This window comes from Pagrus pagrus, assembly GCF_965226575.1.
Source record: "Pagrus pagrus genome assembly, chromosome: 23".
Lineage (NCBI taxonomy): Eukaryota > Metazoa > Chordata > Actinopteri > Spariformes > Sparidae > Pagrus > Pagrus pagrus.
The window spans coordinates 5296432-5315768 of NC_140205.1; the positions used below are offsets into that span (position 1 = coordinate 5296432).

At 42.6% G+C, this 19337-nt stretch overlaps 1 protein-coding gene across 6 annotated transcripts in view; it reads right to left on the minus strand.

Annotated features, from left to right (window-relative positions):
- Nucleotides 1–19337, minus strand: part of syt1a (synaptotagmin Ia) — a 180454-nt gene extending 161117 nt beyond the window's left edge. For 2 of the 6 annotated variants that reach the window (XM_084345343.1, XM_084345345.1), the window contains exons 1-4: nucleotides 18861–19337; nucleotides 16539–16673; nucleotides 16300–16395; nucleotides 3980–4062 (exon numbers count right to left, since the gene is read on the minus strand). The gene's annotated coding sequence lies outside the window, so the exon portion shown is untranslated. Of the gene's footprint in view, nucleotides 1–3979; nucleotides 4332–16299; nucleotides 16396–16538; nucleotides 16674–18860 lie in introns of those variants that run through there. The other 4 variants (XM_084345342.1, XM_084345339.1, XM_084345341.1 and 1 more) reach the window with 3 other exon arrangements.

Sequence of the window (19337 nt, forward strand, 5' to 3'; positions counted from 1 at the left end):
TAAGATTTCCGCTGTTTTTGGAAATCAGTTTATCAACCAGTGTGAAAATACCAATGTCAATATCAAACTGAAGCCATAAGGAGGCAGAATCATTATTTTTCTTCTGAATTTACTGGAAAAATTAAGCAATTTTAGACTTTCACATGATTCTTCTTCCTTATCTGTTCAGATCAGATTGATACCCTGTGCTACTACTAGTTTTTGCTTATTTGGGTTTGAAAGTTGCCAGTGTGAGACCAAAAAGACGCAGCAAAAAAAATCAATCTAAAAAATATGTGTTGGAGAGCTGAATAGCAAACGGCTTTAAGAAGCAGTAAAGAAGATTTTGTCTGGACATGATCAGCAAGATTGAAATAGGGACTGAGTTTCAGGATAAAAAATGCTTTCTTTGTAAAGAAAATCAATTCAAATCAAATGATGTTGCATTCTTTAATTCTGTTTATTTAATAAGGTTAAACTGATTAGTCTGAGTGTGAAATAGTAACAACAATCCCACTTGTTTTGATCCTGGAAAGAAATCAATGTTAGCAGACTAATAAATTCAAATTCGAAGCCACAACCTTTCATAGAAAAGACAGGATACAAACATATTTGCATATAAACTTGAGGAGAGATTTACACGCCAGCTGAAAAAAATATATCTAACGGACGTGTATTGAAGGTATGGGTAATGTGCAAAACAACATTCCAGAAAATGATCTCACTCGGTAATGCCACGCTGGCTAACTAACGGCCGGCGTTCAATATTTCATTTCCATGAAGAAAACAAACACAGTTAATATGAAAAAAACATGTGCAGTCATGTTTATTTGGAGGAATCGAAACACTGTGCAAGTTTATTTAGCTGGATTTCATACTTAACGATTGGTTTGAGGAATATTTGCATATTAAGAAAGCCGCTTCTCTCATAATGTAGTTTAAAATCTAATGACATTGATCTGTGATTGACTGTAGTGTTTTATTTGCATATTTCAATTTCAAGGTCAGTTAGATGGCATGATACTGTAACTTAGGGCCACTATTACAGTTTCCAATCAATGGATTTGACATACTGTAGCAGTGGCACAGTGATCGTGACCGGACTGTAATTAATATAAGTTAATCAATAATCAACTCTGAAGGACTTCATTATTTTATACACAAGCTTCTTAAAAAATTATAATCCTGTAATCCATCCCGTCACTATCACTGATACAAGGATGATCAGTGATGGTTACAGGGAGGGAGTTGGCCATGTAGAACAAGCTCGGAAAAAAGAGCAGAGAAACTCGTCCGGAGGCATCCATCTCCACCAGCATGAGCAGGCCTCTGTGGTGACAGTGTCACTGATCTGTGCACGTCCCTCCTCACGGGCGCCCACGACCAAATGGCCACACAAGGTCAAATCATAAGAGAGATGCTATTTATATCCTCCATTTTGTACTGCTACCCAGAGCAGAAACAAACACCCGCCACAGTCGTTTTACTGTCCTGCTGCTCCTTCTGTTACACTCCCGTCTTTCCTGCCTCCACTTCCTTCTCCCTCCATCTTCTAATAAACTGAACATAAGTGAGAGGCTTCAGCCGAATGAAAAGCAATCCTAGCAGCTGCCCTTTTGTGTCCTGACGGCCTTTGGCTTTGTGAAAAGTTCATCGAAGATAACGTGGCCCAGACAAAAGGTTAGTGCTGCTCAGACACCAGGCTTGGACTTTGGGCCTATACTTCTCATTAACAACCCTTTAGCAAGCCTGATAAAACATAAACAACAGACAGCTGAGTGGCCACTCGATTTGTTTGGGAGTAGCGTTGAGCAACTGGACAAATACATCGGCTTACATTGGCGAATCCATCACCATTTGGTTTATTAAGGCGATTTATTTGTGTGATGTTTGTCATTTTATTTAACAAGTTACAGCCGCTGCTCAACAACAGGCTTGTTCAGCGAGTTAACTCAGTCACGCACACAGGCCATCAACGGTGAGTTGATGGTTCTTGGGTCAAGACCGTTTCCGTAAGTTGCTTTTTTTTTGTCCACTTTGAATAAAGTGTTTTTACGACTAGTTAAAAAGTCAATTAAACTTGATGTGAAACATGAATTCAGAGGGTGTACGGTTATATTTTCCTGTGTAGTAAGGAGAAGAGGTGTAAGAATATTTCCCTTCTTGAGTTTATTTTGTATATACTTATTATACTAAAAACTTGTCACCTCTTGCATAAGTGCACACCAGCTGAAACAACACACAGGGGGTATATATCAGCAATCGCTGGTTTTTGGGCTGATGGTGGCTGATGAAATTTTAAACTTATCCCCAAACACCTGCCCTCAAGCCTCTCAACTTTGGTGTAAAAAAGATCAGATGATGACGTGTAAAGCTTTTACAGCAAAAAAGACAAACTCATAATATCACAAGCTTTGTCGTGACCAAAACTCACATCACGCAATTTCACAAAAAGTCCCGAGCGATGATTACACTCAGCCGGGGTTCCTTGAAACCCGTGAACATGAAAAATACCCTCCAGGTGTTTCAAAAAGCTATTGCCAGCCAACAGTCCACGCTGCATCCATCAGTGCAGGCGCAGCCTCAGCCTGTCTGATTCAGTTAGTGCTTATGAAATGGAGCATCTGCAGAAGCTCCCAGAGAGTATGTAAACATAAGCTCTGCCTTGGGAAATGAGCTGAGGGGTCATTGATATTTGGGTGGGGGGGGGGGAGGCGTGGAGTGCTGCCTCGCTCTCGCTCTCACCCGTCACCTGGTAACAATTTGACACGCCGGAGTCTCCTGGCTAATGTATTCCAAGCGCTGGGCTAAACAGCAACACCTGAGCAACCCCGACTCACCTCCCCTCCCCTCCTCTCTCTTTTCTGTCTCTCCTGTTGCATTGGCTGATCCTGCCTCCTGAGATATTAGGTAATCCGGGAGCAGGCGAGAGGTGATAGGCCGCCTGTCGTTTAACGATGCCTTATTTGTCAGCGAAGCCGTGCTACAATCTCCACGGATATGCTTGACATGTTTGCAGACAGCCAGGAGCCATCCATTCCATGTGCAGTGTGCAGTAGCCATTTGGCGCTCTATCAGTTAACCTGTTGGAAGTGATAAGCCTGCTTTAGAGCAAGGGGGGGGGGTTCCCACTAATCACAACAATAGCAGAGATATTGGGTAACATATGGAACTGGAGGAGCTTTTCAATTGTATATGCTCACTCATTGTACAGACTCCTGAGCTTAAAAGATTGCAACTACCAGCGGGAATTCATTATCACTGGTGAGTTTGTATAATAGATTATCAGGTACAGTGAGGAACAAAAGCATGCAGGAGAAAAGTCACAGACAGAGAGGGATGTCTTGTTCCCTTTTCAAATGGCATTACAGCTCATTTCCGAATCAATAGCTTGCCTCTTTCCTCCCTACCCAAGATAAACCCATCACAATTGAAGGATGGAGGAGAGTGGAGAAAAAAGAAAAAGACAGGGCACCAGAGCCACAGCCGGCCCATTTTATCTGATGGAGAGAGAGGTGAACAAACGGAGGGATTAGCTTCCATGAGATGAAAGCAGCTGCTCGTCTTCCATCTCCATTCCCCTCCCCTCCTCTTCTCTCCATCCGCCCACACATCCACACCGTGGTCTCCCCTCGCAACCAGAGACATCCTCTATACGTTGGTGCCGATCTGTTGTCGCCAGCTGCACTCCACCCTGTACCTACAGCAGTTTCTCAGCAAGCAAACCGGCACAAAAAGCCTTCCAGTGCACATGGAAATGAAAGGCGCGTCGAAAACAGGCGCCAAAATTGGTGTCACGGAGAAAGGCTGGGAGTTGTAGCAAAGTGTACTTCCCCTGTGGCACCCTCAAAGCACCCACCCTTCCTGATTATGTCACCTAGACACCGATACATGAACACACATCCATGCCGCCACGAAAACACACTCACAAAGCAACAAAGCAACACCCCATTTCTTTGCAACTTCTGGGGCAGCCCGAAGAGGAAACGTGCGCTCTTACCTGGTAACGACGGCACACCTTTCAGCTCCAAATCTGCTCGCCCTGACAGGCAGGCACGCTCATCTGGAGTAGGAGAAGGGAGTCTTGGAGAGAGAGAGAGAGAGAGAGAGAGAGAGAGAGAGAGAGAGAGAGAGTGAGTGTGTGTGTGTGTGTGTTTGTGTGTGTAAGTGTGAGGCTGGGAGGAAGAGAGAGAGAGAGAGAGAGAGAAAGTGAGAGGTGGAGCTTGGTTTGGAGGAGAGAGGGAGGAGGAGAGAAAGAGGGCTGGATGATGACTCTGTCTGCCGTCTATATAGCCAGTCTGGTGGGAGCAGTGAGGATGGCGCTAGTTCATCTTCTGTTCAAACACACACGGCGGATGCACCTCGTGAAAGGCTGGGAGAAAGAAACCCGGGAGCAGAGACCAGGGGGAGGGAGGAGGAGGAGGTGTGAGAGAGACAGGAGAGACTCTGGGCTGTTGAAGCTATCGTCGTCACACGGCAGTTCCTAGGAATCCCTCCAGTAAGAGGGGCACTGCATCACTGAGTCCTTGGCTGTGATTGGCTGGGTAGTGAAGAGATGCCAAGGATGGTGGGCAACGCCGTGTAACCTAGGATGACCCTTTCTACACATATTAACATGCCCCGTCTGTGTTTCTCAGCCCTCTGGGCAGACGTCACCTTCAAGGACACTTCAAGAAAAATCCCCTCCCCGAGGATCTTGGTATCCCTGGGAGCATGTCTGTGTGTGCGAGTGTGTGTGTATATGCGTTTGTCAGTTCATAGTAAGCATGACCTGTCCTTGCACATGCACAAATAAAACACACACACACATGCACACACACACAAGAACTTGTCCATGAAGCAAAGATGATTTCCCCAGAGGGAGGCTGAGTCTGTCAATAGAAAATACACACAAACACCTGCAAGGACAATCTCTCATTAGAGTGATAGAATATGTTGTCACACTGACCTCAAAACCAATGGAGAGGTTAGATTGTTAGAGTATAGACATTTGTTTTACATTATATATCGCTATACACAATATTTATTTCCTAAAAAGCACTTACTTACATCACTTTACTGTGATGCAGCCTTTAAAACCAAGAACAGACTAAACTTATGTCATATCACAATTAGAACGATATCCAAAATCTAAGACAATAAATAGTCTCATGTAATAATAACAATATAATGTCAGCCTTAGTTCAAAGTTAGTGAAATCAAATCTAATCTGTAATTTAACACCACTGATGTCAAAATGTTTCAGCTGCACATATGGTTTGAGTTATGTAATTAGTACGTAAATCTTAATTTGAATTCTTGTAATTAATGAGCTATTACTTCATTCAATTTAAATAAAATTGGCATCAAACCCTCAATCTTACATAAAGGCTTCAAATTCAAAAGGAGGAGATGAACCGGCTGAGACGTGCCAGTGAAGTGATCATGTGACACAGGATTCATGAATATGGAAAGTGGCTGATAATGCTATTTTTAGCGGCCTCAGGTAGCAAACCAGGTGATCTATTGGCGGCACAACAGAACTGAACAAAAGCAGAGCACAGCTGCACTCAAAGGTCAGACAGAAACCGGCAGGCGGCAGAATGAATAGAGCTCTCTGTCTTGTTTCTTCCCATGAAAACATACAAGCAGTCCACCTGACGTGTGAGGGGTGGCTCAGGAGGAGCTATAAGGGTTCTTAAGCATACGATATATTTAATGTGTTGCTCAGCAGGGTCAATGAGGGTCCTTAAGCACATATAATGTAAACATTAGAGTCAGACGATTAACAATCAACTCAGAATCTTCTTGAATTAGGCCGTCATTAGACATTCTGGGGATTAGAGACCTGATAATAATGAGTGGCAGTTTTTTCTTTTCTGTTTATACAGAAAACCGTTGAACCTTGGATGCTTGCAGTTTAGTTAGGTTTAGGCAAGAAAACTACTTGGTTTGGTTTAGGAAAACATCATCGTTTGGCTTTAAATAACTACTTTACTTATGTTACTTTCACACACACTTGTTGTGCTGGTCTGACCCAACTATCCATCCAACCCCCATCCTATATGGACTTGTTGCATATTATACCCCTTCACCTAACTTCCTCCTTCGTTACTCTAATAATTACCACAGCCACTAGAGGTCGCCACCAAACAAGATAAGTAAAAAATGTAACAAGCTGCTTTGACAGTTGATCTATATGGTCTTTTTTTATGTTACAGATGTGTTAATGTGTCAATTTCCTCCAGGCGCTCTGCTGCCTCCCCATGTCTAAAGACAGGCAGGTTAGGTTAACCAGCGTGTCTTAACTGCCTTAAGACATAACCTTTAAGATGAAAGGCCGTCCGTCTGTGCTGCTTGTGAGGCCATATGATAGGCCCTCCATCACTCTGCAAACGAGAAATGGCTATGATTTGTGAATTTGGGCTATACAAATAAAATTTGATTTGATTTGATTTGATATAGATCATGAATGAAAGGCCGGATGGAAGTAAATCACTTTCTTAAAATTAAAGTCAGAATGACCCAGATGTCAGTCAATTATAAAGTGCAGCTTAAAAAATAAAATACTTTCCAGAAAAGCAGTTAATTTATTTTTTTTAATTCATAAGATAATTCATGGTAATATATTTATACACAATTACAAACTTATTAAGATAGAAGTATGCACTTTGAATTCCAAATTCTGTTTACATATTTACTCCGCAGGGTACATGACACACTGTTGATGCCAAACGAAGCCATGAAATTAAATTACAATTTTCAGAGCTCCGAACGTTTGGTGTCAAAACATTATTTTGGTGCATCTGTCATGAATGTGTGCTGAAGATGAATATTATTAATTATAAATCTCAAATCCTTGGGTGAGTGATGATAAAATTTCGCTTTTGCTTCTTTTGACATTCAAGTCTGATTAAAAAAGAGAAGGAGTGACGCAGAGTATGACTTTTTGTGTAATAACTAAAATCAGTGTTAACATAAGGTGTATAGTCTTTTCCGTTCTTGTCGAGCCTCCTCCAAAAGCCAAGAAAAGACTGTCTGTTTCCAATGGTGAGTCACATACTGTAACACCCCGTGGTGATCTCTCTCTTTATCCGGCACTTAAAGGTCATCCTTTTCTCCAGCATAGCTTTGATTTTTCTATTACAAGAATCCAATAATCAATGGATCCATTTACAGTAACAAAACACTTTCGTTTACAACAATGTGGGCATATTTTGGACCTGACAAAAGAAGGACTATCTGACCCAGTGGTAAGACTGTTTTCTCAACTGCTGTTCCCAAGGTCAAGAATGAAGCTCTACTAACTAATAATGTCTTGACTTCAAAGTTTTTATATATTTTGGACCATTTTTGGGCGATAAAATTTCAAGACATTACAGAAAAAATACTGTTTTTCATAGCTGCAATTCCTTTCTTGTAAGGGTGGAAAAACTTCTGAAACAACTTTACTTTAATAATACCATGGTAATGTAATAATCAGGTTGTTTAAGGGAGAATGAGATTTTCACCTTATGTATACCCTGGCACTGGCTCAGTTTATTAGTCGATCCAAAATGAAAAATTCTGCCAAAGTAATACCTCTTGTCCTTGCGTGTCCCCAGTCAAGGCTCTGGCCAATGCTTGTACAGTGATTATCGCCGTTAATGGCGGTTTGTCTTGATATAAAAGAGCTCATTGGTTCTCGAGAGGCTTCACTGGCACACTGACACTATCAACAGCAGGAACACCAGCTGCATCCTCCCTGGTCCCTTTCAGAAATAGCTTGGCCCCAGTCGTGGCCCTGGCCCTGTCCCAGCCAGCACCCCCCACCAGGCAGGCAGTGGGGCCTGGCTCCATAACCCTGGCTCAAAGTCCTCCTGTCCTGGAGGACAGAGGTGTCTCTGAGGCCCGGAAACGACAGGGCGGCAAACGTCGCCGACCCCTCGCTGTACTAGCAGTGTCCTCTGTCACAGACTCTCTCATCTAATGAGCTCAGAACAAAATCAAAGTGACAGTATTAATCATGTGATGGGAAAATAATTAGAGGAGCAATAAAAGACTGAGTGAGTCCCTTCCCCCCACCTTCCAACATCCAGCACATAGCTGATTACTGCTTGGCTCACTGAGTGGTGAAAGGGTGTCGGGATGGTTTTGAAAGTGGCCATCAGCAGCCAGTTACTTCACAGACACCTACGATCTGGCTGCAGTTACAACATAGATGTCAATCAATAAAATCCATCTCGCTAGTGTCATCACTTTGACATCAATATCGTTTTTAAAAACCATACACTGCAGAACTTCCTGTACACTGTACACACTACGACATAATGAGCATTTTTAAGCACCCAGACTTGTAGATGAGATGCACCAAGGATACCCCTGCTAATCATTTAGTCCAACAACAATCAGACTGCTCTTTTCAAGGTGCTGAAGCGGAAAACTCCTGTTGTCAGTTTCTCCCAGTCGATGTTCTTCCCTCATTAGAAAATGTCACCAGGCCATTGATTCCTTTCATGCTTCCGACATAGCCAGTTGCTTATGAGCAGTGTTCTTCAGCGGCATTAGTCATCCACACCTGGCTGGGTATCAAAACTCTGCTTTGGTCAAATCAGTCCTCTGCCAGTGTGTGATTCATAGAGAGCGGCTTGCCGTGCCCCAACTGTCTGCGCACAAGACGCCCCAGGAAGCCTGATGTTTCTCTCTCTTGTTTACAGATCAACAGCATCTCTGGGAGAAGCCGGGCGACAGCCTGTGACAGACTGATGGATGATGTGACACTCGTGCGCATCTGTGTCATCCCTGCATCCCCTCATGCACTTGCGCTTGCCGCCTGAGGTGAGATGCATGTTGATCGAGCCTAAAGTTGCACCTTTCCTCCAAACCATGCATCTTTATGCAGAGAAAGGCCTGATGTTTAAATGGTGGGCGGCTGTCATCTTGTCTGATTGTTAACGGTTAGATGACAAGGCTAGGACCCGCCGCAGATGATGATGCTCAGGAGCGCGAGAGAGCAGACGAGATGGGTGACAGGACACGGGGGCGCCAAATGAATCTACATAGAAATTGGAGAGCTCCCAGCAAAAATTACACTTCTCAAGATGTCATTGTAAGAAAAGAGAAAAATAGAAAACTACCGGCACGGTCAGCAAATGGACACCGCCTGTCCGAAAGATCACAAACAGTAGTCATACACTGGAGAAAATGTCATGCATAACTAACGGTCATCGACTCGTCAATGCAGCATAATAAGTCACATCAACAGTCAGTGGGATGACTCACAGGGTATATGCTCCTCATCTGAAGAAAATAATAAGAATATAAAAAATAAGATGCTTGTTACAGTCAATAATAGATTGGCTTTGAGTGACGTGGCTTCAACTGGACATGATCAATGCACTTTTTGACGAGGCAGTCTGGGTAATAGGCCTCCTGAAATTCAAATGAAGAGCTTAAACCCTCTCAGACATGTCTGCCAATTTCCCAGATCTGTAAAGCGAGTAAACAGCTCTAAGTAATGTTTTGTGTGCTGCTATTCATATTGATTTTAACCTAACCATCACTTAAACCTCTGACCACATATCCACGGAAAAAAGGTGGCAATTAGGCGACCACTGGGCTCAGATTCAATACTGAATGACAAGAAAATCTTATGTAACGTTTTCAATCACACCTTCTGTGATTCTCAATCGTTGCAGCGAGGCAGATCAATAACGCTCCTCCGCAACACCACGATGTAAAATCTGCTACTTTGTTATGTCATGATTCACATTCAAACTTTTGCATTTGCAGAAACAAATTTGTTTGCTGCATAATGGCAGCATGCTGCAAGCTTAAGATTCACAGCTAGCTCTTTGATTTTGTAAAGCTATTTTGTGATTGAAGAGGCGAAGAGGAAACCGACGGGGGTGCTCCTTACTGCCTTCGCCACTGTTCACTTCCTCTCTTGTGAATGATCACTGTCAGGGGTCATCAGTTACTTATTTTCTGGTAAATTAGTCTCTGCTTTTGAAAGAAACCAGATGTGGCTTGGCAGTAACCAGTATTCGTCAGCTTTTCTTTGCTCAGCCTCGCCTATGCAACAGGTCAATGAGGTTGCAGTGCTCCATGGCTTCATTGACTTGCTAATCGACCTCTTCACAAGTCCCTCTTCAACCCCCCATCAGTCTGCACTGTATCTTTTAACCACACTGGGTCTTTAATGACGGACAAAATGTGTGACAACCTCAGAGGAAGTGCAGGATTGTCACTTCATTTATGTGCCATTTCGACGACTCAATTGGCACAAGACGAAAATCTACAATCGTTAAATCCAATTATGGAAAAAGCTACTCAAATTTAGCTTAAGAAAAAATCACTGCGTTATAATAATGTTCATAAACTGACTGAGACTGCAGTTTTGGCACTTAACTAATCCAAGAATCCTGAGGGGTGAAAAAATCCTGTAATGTTTTCACCACCACTGAGCCTGCTAATGGTTTCTATTGTTATGGCAAAATTGAGTTCAGGAGATTAGCCTAAAGCTGAGACATGGTGAGCAATTCTCTAAATACACTAAGCGCATCGCTGACTAAACGGGAAGCTGCGATTATATCTAGTCTGTCATATAGACACAGGGGAGCAGGTATCCTTCGAGGAGCTATATGTTATGGTTAAATGGTATGGTTAGGTCATTAAGACAAGTGAGGGGATGTACAAGTCTGCAAACTTGAAACTCATCATCATATCCTCCACCTACATGTTACAATGAAATCAGCTCCACATAAAGAGCTATGAAGAAACGTCCTTCACCTCAGCCACCCTGATCCTCTCAGAGGTCATCCAAGTAGAAGGTGAGCCACTTCCTCTTATCAGTCCATCCAGACCTCCAGCCAGTCTTATCGCCCGATACGCCCTGGAGATGTTTGGGCCAGCCATGCACCGACACCTCCACACCAACACATGATAACACCTGTGATCGTATGATCATACATCGACCCATCTGTCAGTCCAGCCATTTTCAGGTGCTTGATAAATGGGGCTAGCATGTTGCCTGAGAGCACATCATCTTATTATAGGAGCCAAAATGGCTGCCCGTCTGCCTGCCAGTGACAGGGCAGCCAACTCCACATATAGAGCCTTGAAGGTAATATACTACTTGGCTGTTGGATACACGATTCAATCCCATGTGAAACGATCCTTGATACATGAGTTTTTTTTCTGTGCTGACCCGAGGGAAATGGATCACGCCCATACATGACATAAATCGATGTACATAGTGTGGATATTATATGACATGCAGAAGGATAAAGGTGGCACCAATTCAGCAGCGATGTCTCCATGATCTTAAAAGAAGATGGGCCTTGAAAACCTGTTTACTCAAATATCCAGATGGAAAATGTTTTAACCTCCCTTCATTCTTCCAGCTGAACGCACTCCCACATTTTCTCTACCAGAAGCTACCAATGAATTCACTGCACTGTTTCTTTGCTTGCATCCAAGGTGTCAAACAGACAAACTGCTCTTTACCTCCAGGTCAAGGTCTTGCCCTACATATCTGCCTTCTCCCTAGAATCAACTGGTGCCATCTTTAATTCTCTCTGCTTAGCTTTCAGGTTATTTCTTTTCCAAAACCCACCACAGATGATCCATTCTCTGATAGAGTATTGATCTTCATTGTATTTATAGATTGTAGTTTGTGCTGATAACAGAAGTGACAGGTGTATTTGAATATTATTCTACTGTTGTACTCGCCGGAAAAAGAAAACACACAAAAGAAACAGTTAAACACCAAAAAGTCGCTGTGTGAACTGCCTTTGTTTACAGCCCTCCAAGGTTACAACTAGATTAGTTTTCTACCGATCCTTCCTCAAGTCAATTAGCAGCTTGTATACCTGACAGATACCGAGCAAAAAGCTGTACCGAGCAAATTATTCTGTCACAGGCTTCGCTGACATCACATTGTTTCAAGGCCAAATTATTAAACCCTTTTCTCTGTTGCAGTGCAGCCACTGCTTCACTGATGATTTACTATCACATCGTTTCCCTCCAGTGGGCCTATTCTTAGTGCGGGTATCATCCTCATCGTGTGTTGGTGTAGAGAGGGTTATTTTTAGTCAGGCTGTCACGTGATGTCTCACAGCTGTAGGCTACTGGTACAACATGCTAAAGATCCACAGCTCCCAGCCTGGAACAAATGACAAGCATCCTGCGGATCTCGGGACTTATCGAGTCACATCAGCTTTATGATTCAGACAGATCTGCCAATGTACATTTATACCACACTCTGGTGGCTCTGGTTAATGGTTAATGGACTTGCATTTATATGGTTCTTTTCAAGTCAACTGGTTCCTCAAAGCGCTTTACAACATTTGTCACATTCACTCATTCACACATGTATTCATCAGGAGAGATACAGCGCTTCCAAACGGTATTTCTATGCCCAATGGAACAGCCGTTGGGAGCCATTTGGCTTTCAGTATCTTGCTAAAGTCTACTCCGACATGCAGTTATCTCCTCTACACCTCAAAAAACCTTCAACTGAGATTTTGTACTGCATCAACAATGATGGAAGCAAAAATGTACTGCCATATTTCCAACAAATACTTAATTTTGACAGCTTTCAGTGAAAAAAAACAAGTTTTCCAAAAGCCCTCAATCAACGGCTCACTCAGTCGCATTGTTATTCCAGCAGTCTTTTTAGCTGTGTAATTGCACAAAAAAGCATTTACTTGAATTGATTTGTATTAATTATTCGTCTTAACAACGATTCAATCCATTAGCAGCGTCCAGTGACTTCGCCCCTGCTCTGTGATTTATAATGTGGGAACACCCCCCACGCTTGATTGAGTCATCCAGAAACAACGACAAAGAAAAAAGGTTGACGTAATTACTGATTCTCAGAGGATAAAGGAAATTTTCAGGTTTAGAGCTATTATCCACTCTATAAATTATGAATTAGAGCAGTTTGCATGCTGCTTGAACGTGGATCACTTGAAGGAGATTGAATAATTCATTTATGCATTAAGCCATTTAAGTACTGAATGTATGCCGAGAAGACCCCACAGGGAAGCAGGTGGAGGGCGCGACGAGAACCAAATACTACTTATTTAAGGGGAATTATTCCCACTGGTTTTGCATAAACCACTTCTATTAATTGTATTTTATTTATAAAGTTAAGCAGCATTAACATAACAAAGAAACGCTATTTGTTGCACACTTTGAGGAAAGCGACAAGTGCAAAGGAGGCAGAGTAATCATAAAGTATCAGTAGCAATTAGTGTTTTGATTACCACCTGTGTTTCTAAATAAACCGGAACAAAACGATGAAGTTCTCGATAAGGAACAAAGCAAAACCATGCACACACCTGTACGGATCAGAGCTGATCCCAGGGCCAGAACAATTAATCACAGGATGGTTAAGTAGAGATGACAGGAGCGACTGACACCCTATAATTTTCCTGGGAAGAATTATCTATAATTTAGCTCATTACGTAACACAAAGAGACTTGTATCATCACTGAACTGTACTCATTTTGTACTTTTTCTAAAGAAGGGAAGGTTTCGTCTTGCGATTATGCTTGATACAGCTGCTGGTTCTGCTCTGTAATTTTCATCTCAGATCATCCACAATTATCAGTCATGGTCAACAGACTCACTCGTCCCAACTCCCACACCTCAGAGAAAATAGTTTGGCTCGATGTATTCGGAGAGCAAAAGGAAAATGAAAGGCGGTGGCAACAGTTAGACTAAGAGGAAGCGGCATCATTCTGCAGAAAGGCTGCAATCAAAAACTTTCTTTTCTCTGCATTTTTGGCTGAGTGTCACAACAGCGGGAGCGAGGAAAATGGGAGGTCAGGTGTCACGTCGGCTTTAAGCCTTCATAAATTCTTGGCTGTAGCACTGTGAAAGATTGCAGACTGGAGTTTTACTCAGCTTACTGACAACTAGAAATGCCCTGGGACACACTGACTGCAGATTACTTCTGTCATGAAAATCAACATTATTAGACCAGCGAATTTACCAAAACCACAACGCTCATTATAACTTTAGACACTCTCACCTGTTGCTTATCTCAAGGGGTTCAATCTCACCGTCAGTTGTACTGAGTCTGTGATATCATTATTGTTTTGATTTGCTAATAAATCAGCCTTTTTGAAAGAAGTGGGCTGTGCTATTTAAAGCTGCAGTTGGCTGGTTGTAGGGAGGATTTCTGCCAGTGGTATGCTGTCGTACTGCAGGGTGTACTTCCTCAGGGGAAGAAGAAGTAAGTAAGAAGTGAAGAAAGAGGCCATCTGTGAAGTATGGAAGCAGTACTATATTATAGACTTTATCCTTTGGACAATGGTCATATTTGGCATGTGACACTGGTATCCTTAACACACATGAGTAGATGGATGAAGCCCCTCTCGTAATATTACAGGTGTGACTCTTCACTGGCTTCATGAGTCAATTTTATACGATTCACCTGCCAACAATTCAAATACATAACAATACTCCATGAACCTTGAGGCCCCTCAATGTATGGCATCCTCAACAGTCTATATTACGGCACACGGCTACTTTTTCATCATTTAAATTCAACTTTTTACTTAGAAAGTCCTTTCAAAGCTAAATCTTTTCAGTACCAGTATCTGTGTGACCCATCTCGGTACAGAAACATTACAAAAAACAAAACATATCCATCTAGAGTGCACCACACAAGTGCTATAATCTACAAACTATTGTTTTTTACATAGAAATCTAAGACAGGTCACTTCCACATTGTGTCAAACATCACAAACATGACTCTGGTAACACAACACTCTCAGAGTTGTGCTGCAAAGTTAACAGCACCTCCTTAATTCTTGGCTTCGGTGTCTCACCTAGTTCATGAAATCCAAAATTTGCCCAGATGTTTGCTTTCAAAATACTGGATGTGGCTTTTAACACTTGCTGCTGCTGATATCTGCAACTCTCAGCCCAATGTTCGCCCACAATTCAACGCAAGAGTGCAACGTTGTGACGTAACTTTACAACTTTCTTGTCCAGTTGAGGGCAGAAAATCAACGATTAACACTCACACTTTTCTGTCTCTGCGTCGATGCAGCATCTTCCACGTCCACACCTCTAACAACATCAAAGTACAGCTCTCAAAGTAATAGTCACATACTCACTGAAACCTTACAATATGCCCCATCACCTTAAAAATAGTGCATTACAGCATCACAGGTTGAACATGATGTGTTTAGCCTGAGTAGTGCCCCATTTTTAAATCTCCTAACACACTATGAACAATCTTCCTTTCCTTATGCTTGAGATTAGAGAGGACATTACCAGAGCTTTTCTACTTGGTACATTATGTCTGTAAGGCTTTTAGGGGGGAAAAAACAGTATCAGCTCTGGTGATCATTGACTCCTAAAATAACAGGCATGTCTCATTTCAGCCCATTTTCCAACAGGTAGGCCCTCAACCCCTAATTTTAAAAAATTACAGTGATACAAAAAGGAAATTGAAATTCAGTACAGCCAAAAGGTGAACAGATATCTGCTATAAAATGAGCTCTGAAGCTCTCAGATTGCAAAATGTTATAATAAGGACAGCCTATATAAACAAGGCTGCGTTTGTTCAGGCACACAGTGGAGTAAGTAGAGATGACAGCCTTAAAGCGATGCCATGCGAGCGTGTTTTAGCTGCTATATTAACTCCTTAGCCTGGTGAAGTGTATGATGCCGTCATCTGGTGGCCCATAATCAGCACAATTACATGTCATCCTGAGACACAACATCAGATTTCAAAGAAAAAACTGTGATGAGCTGGTAAAAAGTCTCATTTAACATGTCAGCAGCTCGAGGCAAATGCTGAAGGATATGAATCCAGTATTTAAGTCAACAGGAGAAATGCATGGAGAAACACCAAAACCAGAACATATCTACATAGTGTGACTACTGATGAAGAAATGCCTTCACAAAATGAAAGACCACACTTCAGAGAGTAGGTTCATGACTCAAATCAGCCTTTCCCAAACAAAATCGTGGGACGAACAACAAGACAATTAAAAAAAATCAGCCTCTGTGAAGTGTGTTCTTCAATTTCCTGGAGGTATTTCTTCATCAGCAGTCATACAACGTAGATATGTTGGGTGTTTCTCCATGCACCGACCTCGCCTTCTCTTTTAGGTTCCCTGAGGTTAGCTACAACTTTATTCCCTAATGAGGTGCACCGGGCCTGGGAGAAGTGTTTGAAAGCTCCTGGGCCGGCATCAGAAGGAAGAGGCTTCTGTAGTGGAGACACTTTGTACTGTTGTTTTTCAACTTTATGTTAATTTTGAAGGCGTCTCTGCTTTGTTGTTGTGCTTATAGTCTGTTTCGGGAGGGTTAGGGAAAGATGATGTTGGGGCTTACCTGGTTCGGTCACCACTAAGGCAGCTGGAAAATGTCCCGATGGTCTCCTGGCTCGGCCGCCGTCAGCCGTCACGCCACCGACATCCTCTCCACCTCCTGACAGAAGAGTCATCTCACATACATGTAATGAAAACGTGATACGACACATATTGTAGAAATATCGATACGATATGTATGTGATGCACAAATTTGACCGTTAAATGCCGACATTTTATTCCGGCGACTGGGCTTTGACTCACCAATCACTGCCACAGCATGGACCAGTCAGAGAAGGCAGGGCTGATTGTGGCTCATCAGCCTGTCAGCTGGAGGTGCATACTGAATGAAGCCCGTGGTCGAGTGGCTTCCCCCGCTGCCACGTTTCCTTCACTTGACTGCAAATCAAACAGTTGTTGTTTTAGTGTTACGACCGGTTAAGTTGTGGAAAAGATGAGAGGAGGCTGATTATCCGGTACGTCTCGGCCTGTTTATAGCCTCCATTCACACGGAGGAAAGAGAGGATGAGAGAGGCTTCTCATTTGAAATGCAGATGAGGACCCGGCGAAGGCCGATGTGACGCGAGTGGACCCACTGTGTGGCACATCGCGTGATCAGCTGCTAGGTGCCATTGTACAATGCCATTATAACTGAATCTCCTTCCCCCATATATACTCCAAGCTGAGCTTATCCTACAGATTTTACTTCTATGCACCCCCTTGGATCCTGTACATGCATCTCCCAGCATGCACTGCAATCCCCTGGCTGCTTAACACGACTTAAAGTAGTGGAAGTAGCCAGGCGAACATGGAGCCTCTTCTGAACAGTTTGAAAGTGAAGCACTCCGTCTCTTTGTACAGCCCAACACTTTGGCTGTGTGAGATAAATGAACATCCTGCTGAAGCCCCTTTTTTCTCGTGATAAAGCGACTGCTGCTACAGCTGCAGCTACAAAGAATGGACATTACATGGGGAGTCCATTGAAAGAACTGCAAAACCCTTGAAAAGATCCATTAGTAACAGAAAAAAGCGCTGAAATAAAATGCTACTCTTTGTACTCAGGACATTTCAAAGGTGATAATAATGTCCATACGCCAGGGGTGGTTTTCTAATTTCAGTAATAATAGCGTACAGGATTTGCTGTTCTACATTCCTCTTTTATTTTATCTTATTGACGGGGCTCCCAGGGTAGTTCACTACGAGCTGGAGGATCATTTTCACACACCAACCGCTCCAGTTGCAAAATAAAGAACAATACGCGCAGCAAATATCACATTATGCCTTTTTAATTACAGAGTTTTTAATTAGGGACAGCAAATGAGTTTTGAGAATAACACAGATGCACATCAATTCCCAACATTTGTCTTTTCATTCGCTCGTGTCGCCGGCTAAAGAAACAGCGGTTCATGCAGACAACCTCCCACATAATAACTCCTGAAACCAGCATTTTTTTAAAATGCTTTTTTTGAAAAGCAGCGATTTTCAAAAATGGCTGTGTTTGTGAGCCCGGCGAGAAGTCGACGCTGAGATTTACTTTGGAGTGAATAACGCCGTTGTCTCTGAATCGAGAAAAGAAAATGAGAAAAGAAAGTGAAAGCACACGGACGAGGCGAGGTCATCAGTGTTTGTGGGCATTATTTGGAGAAAAAAAAGCCAATGTACTGTAAGAAGCAAAGAAAACCACAGTGTCAAATCAATACACGGACCGCTGCTGTTCGTGCTCTGTGGGATAACATAATCACTGCGGCGGTTCAGACTCACAAGGTTGCAGATAAACAAGCTGCAAACTTTCACCTGAGACGATTTATTCGCAGGAGATTATTTTCATGTGAATGCAGAATACGTACGAGTTGGTAGTTAGTCTCGAGGCTCAGAGCACAGATGTGGGAGTGTGAAAATAAACACCAGGCAGATTCAAGGGACGAGACTAAAAATGCTTTGTGACCAGAAATGACTGCATCTGCAGAAAGGCGAATCAGAGAAAACTGTGGTGTTTCAGTGTCGACAAATCGCTCTTAAAAATGTTTTATTCATCTTTTATCGAGTCACTTTTAACTTTGGCAAGCATCTGTCGGTTTGGTGACCTCGTGGAGAACAAAAACAGGCTGGGAAATGTTAAACCTTGCCAAAAAAACTTTAAAATTTGAATGATCTTGGCCATGTTTATCAGACCAGAGCCACTCATAGGGTAAAGGCCATTTTGGCAGACCCTCATCACCCTCTCCATGCAGAGTTTTGACTCCTGACATCAGGGAGGAGGTATACTATCCCTCGGAGGACCAAATCAAACAGATAATCCAAATTTAGTGTTACATGTATTTGATGATAGATGACTATATTCACTATCAAAACTGTCCAACCATTATATAAAACCAACAGCATGAAAGCGTCAAATAAGGAGTCAAAGAACAAGCAAAGGAGTTAAATACAAATACTGTGTTGAGGGAGCTAGATAGCATCTGGCTAGCTTACCTCACAGCAGAAATGGGCAGCAGCTTGGCAACCTCATTACTATTCATTAATATTAACCATGTTAGCACACAATGGCAGACTGGGAATACACACACTGACTGTACAAAGTCTTACCTTGGTGTTGCAAAGCTGTTGGCATCTTAGTTTATCCTCTAGTCAAGATAACTTAAACCAGCGTCTGGCTTGAAGCGCCGCGTTGACGATAGATGGCGCAGTTAGCCGGTCAGCTAGCTAACCAGGCGCAGCTAGTGGTGTGGCTAACTAGCAGTGCAAAACACTATAACTACACTTTTAGGAATGGAAAGGACATTTATTGGCAATTTTTGGTATCCGAGAAGCTAACTCCTTAAAGAAATAATAGTAAAAGCAGGTCCGTTAACTTCCAGCGGTTGACAGCTAATTAACGCTTCTAACGGTAGCTAACGTGTAGCTAGCAGTGAGGCTAACCATTAGCAGGAGCAGCATAAACACCTTGATTTGCACTTGAACCCATCACGTAGCGAGATGTTCAGACTTTTTTCGGCAATAGCAGACTGAAAATACTTTAACTCACTGTAGAAAAGCAGTAAACTCTTACATTGTTGTCCTGAA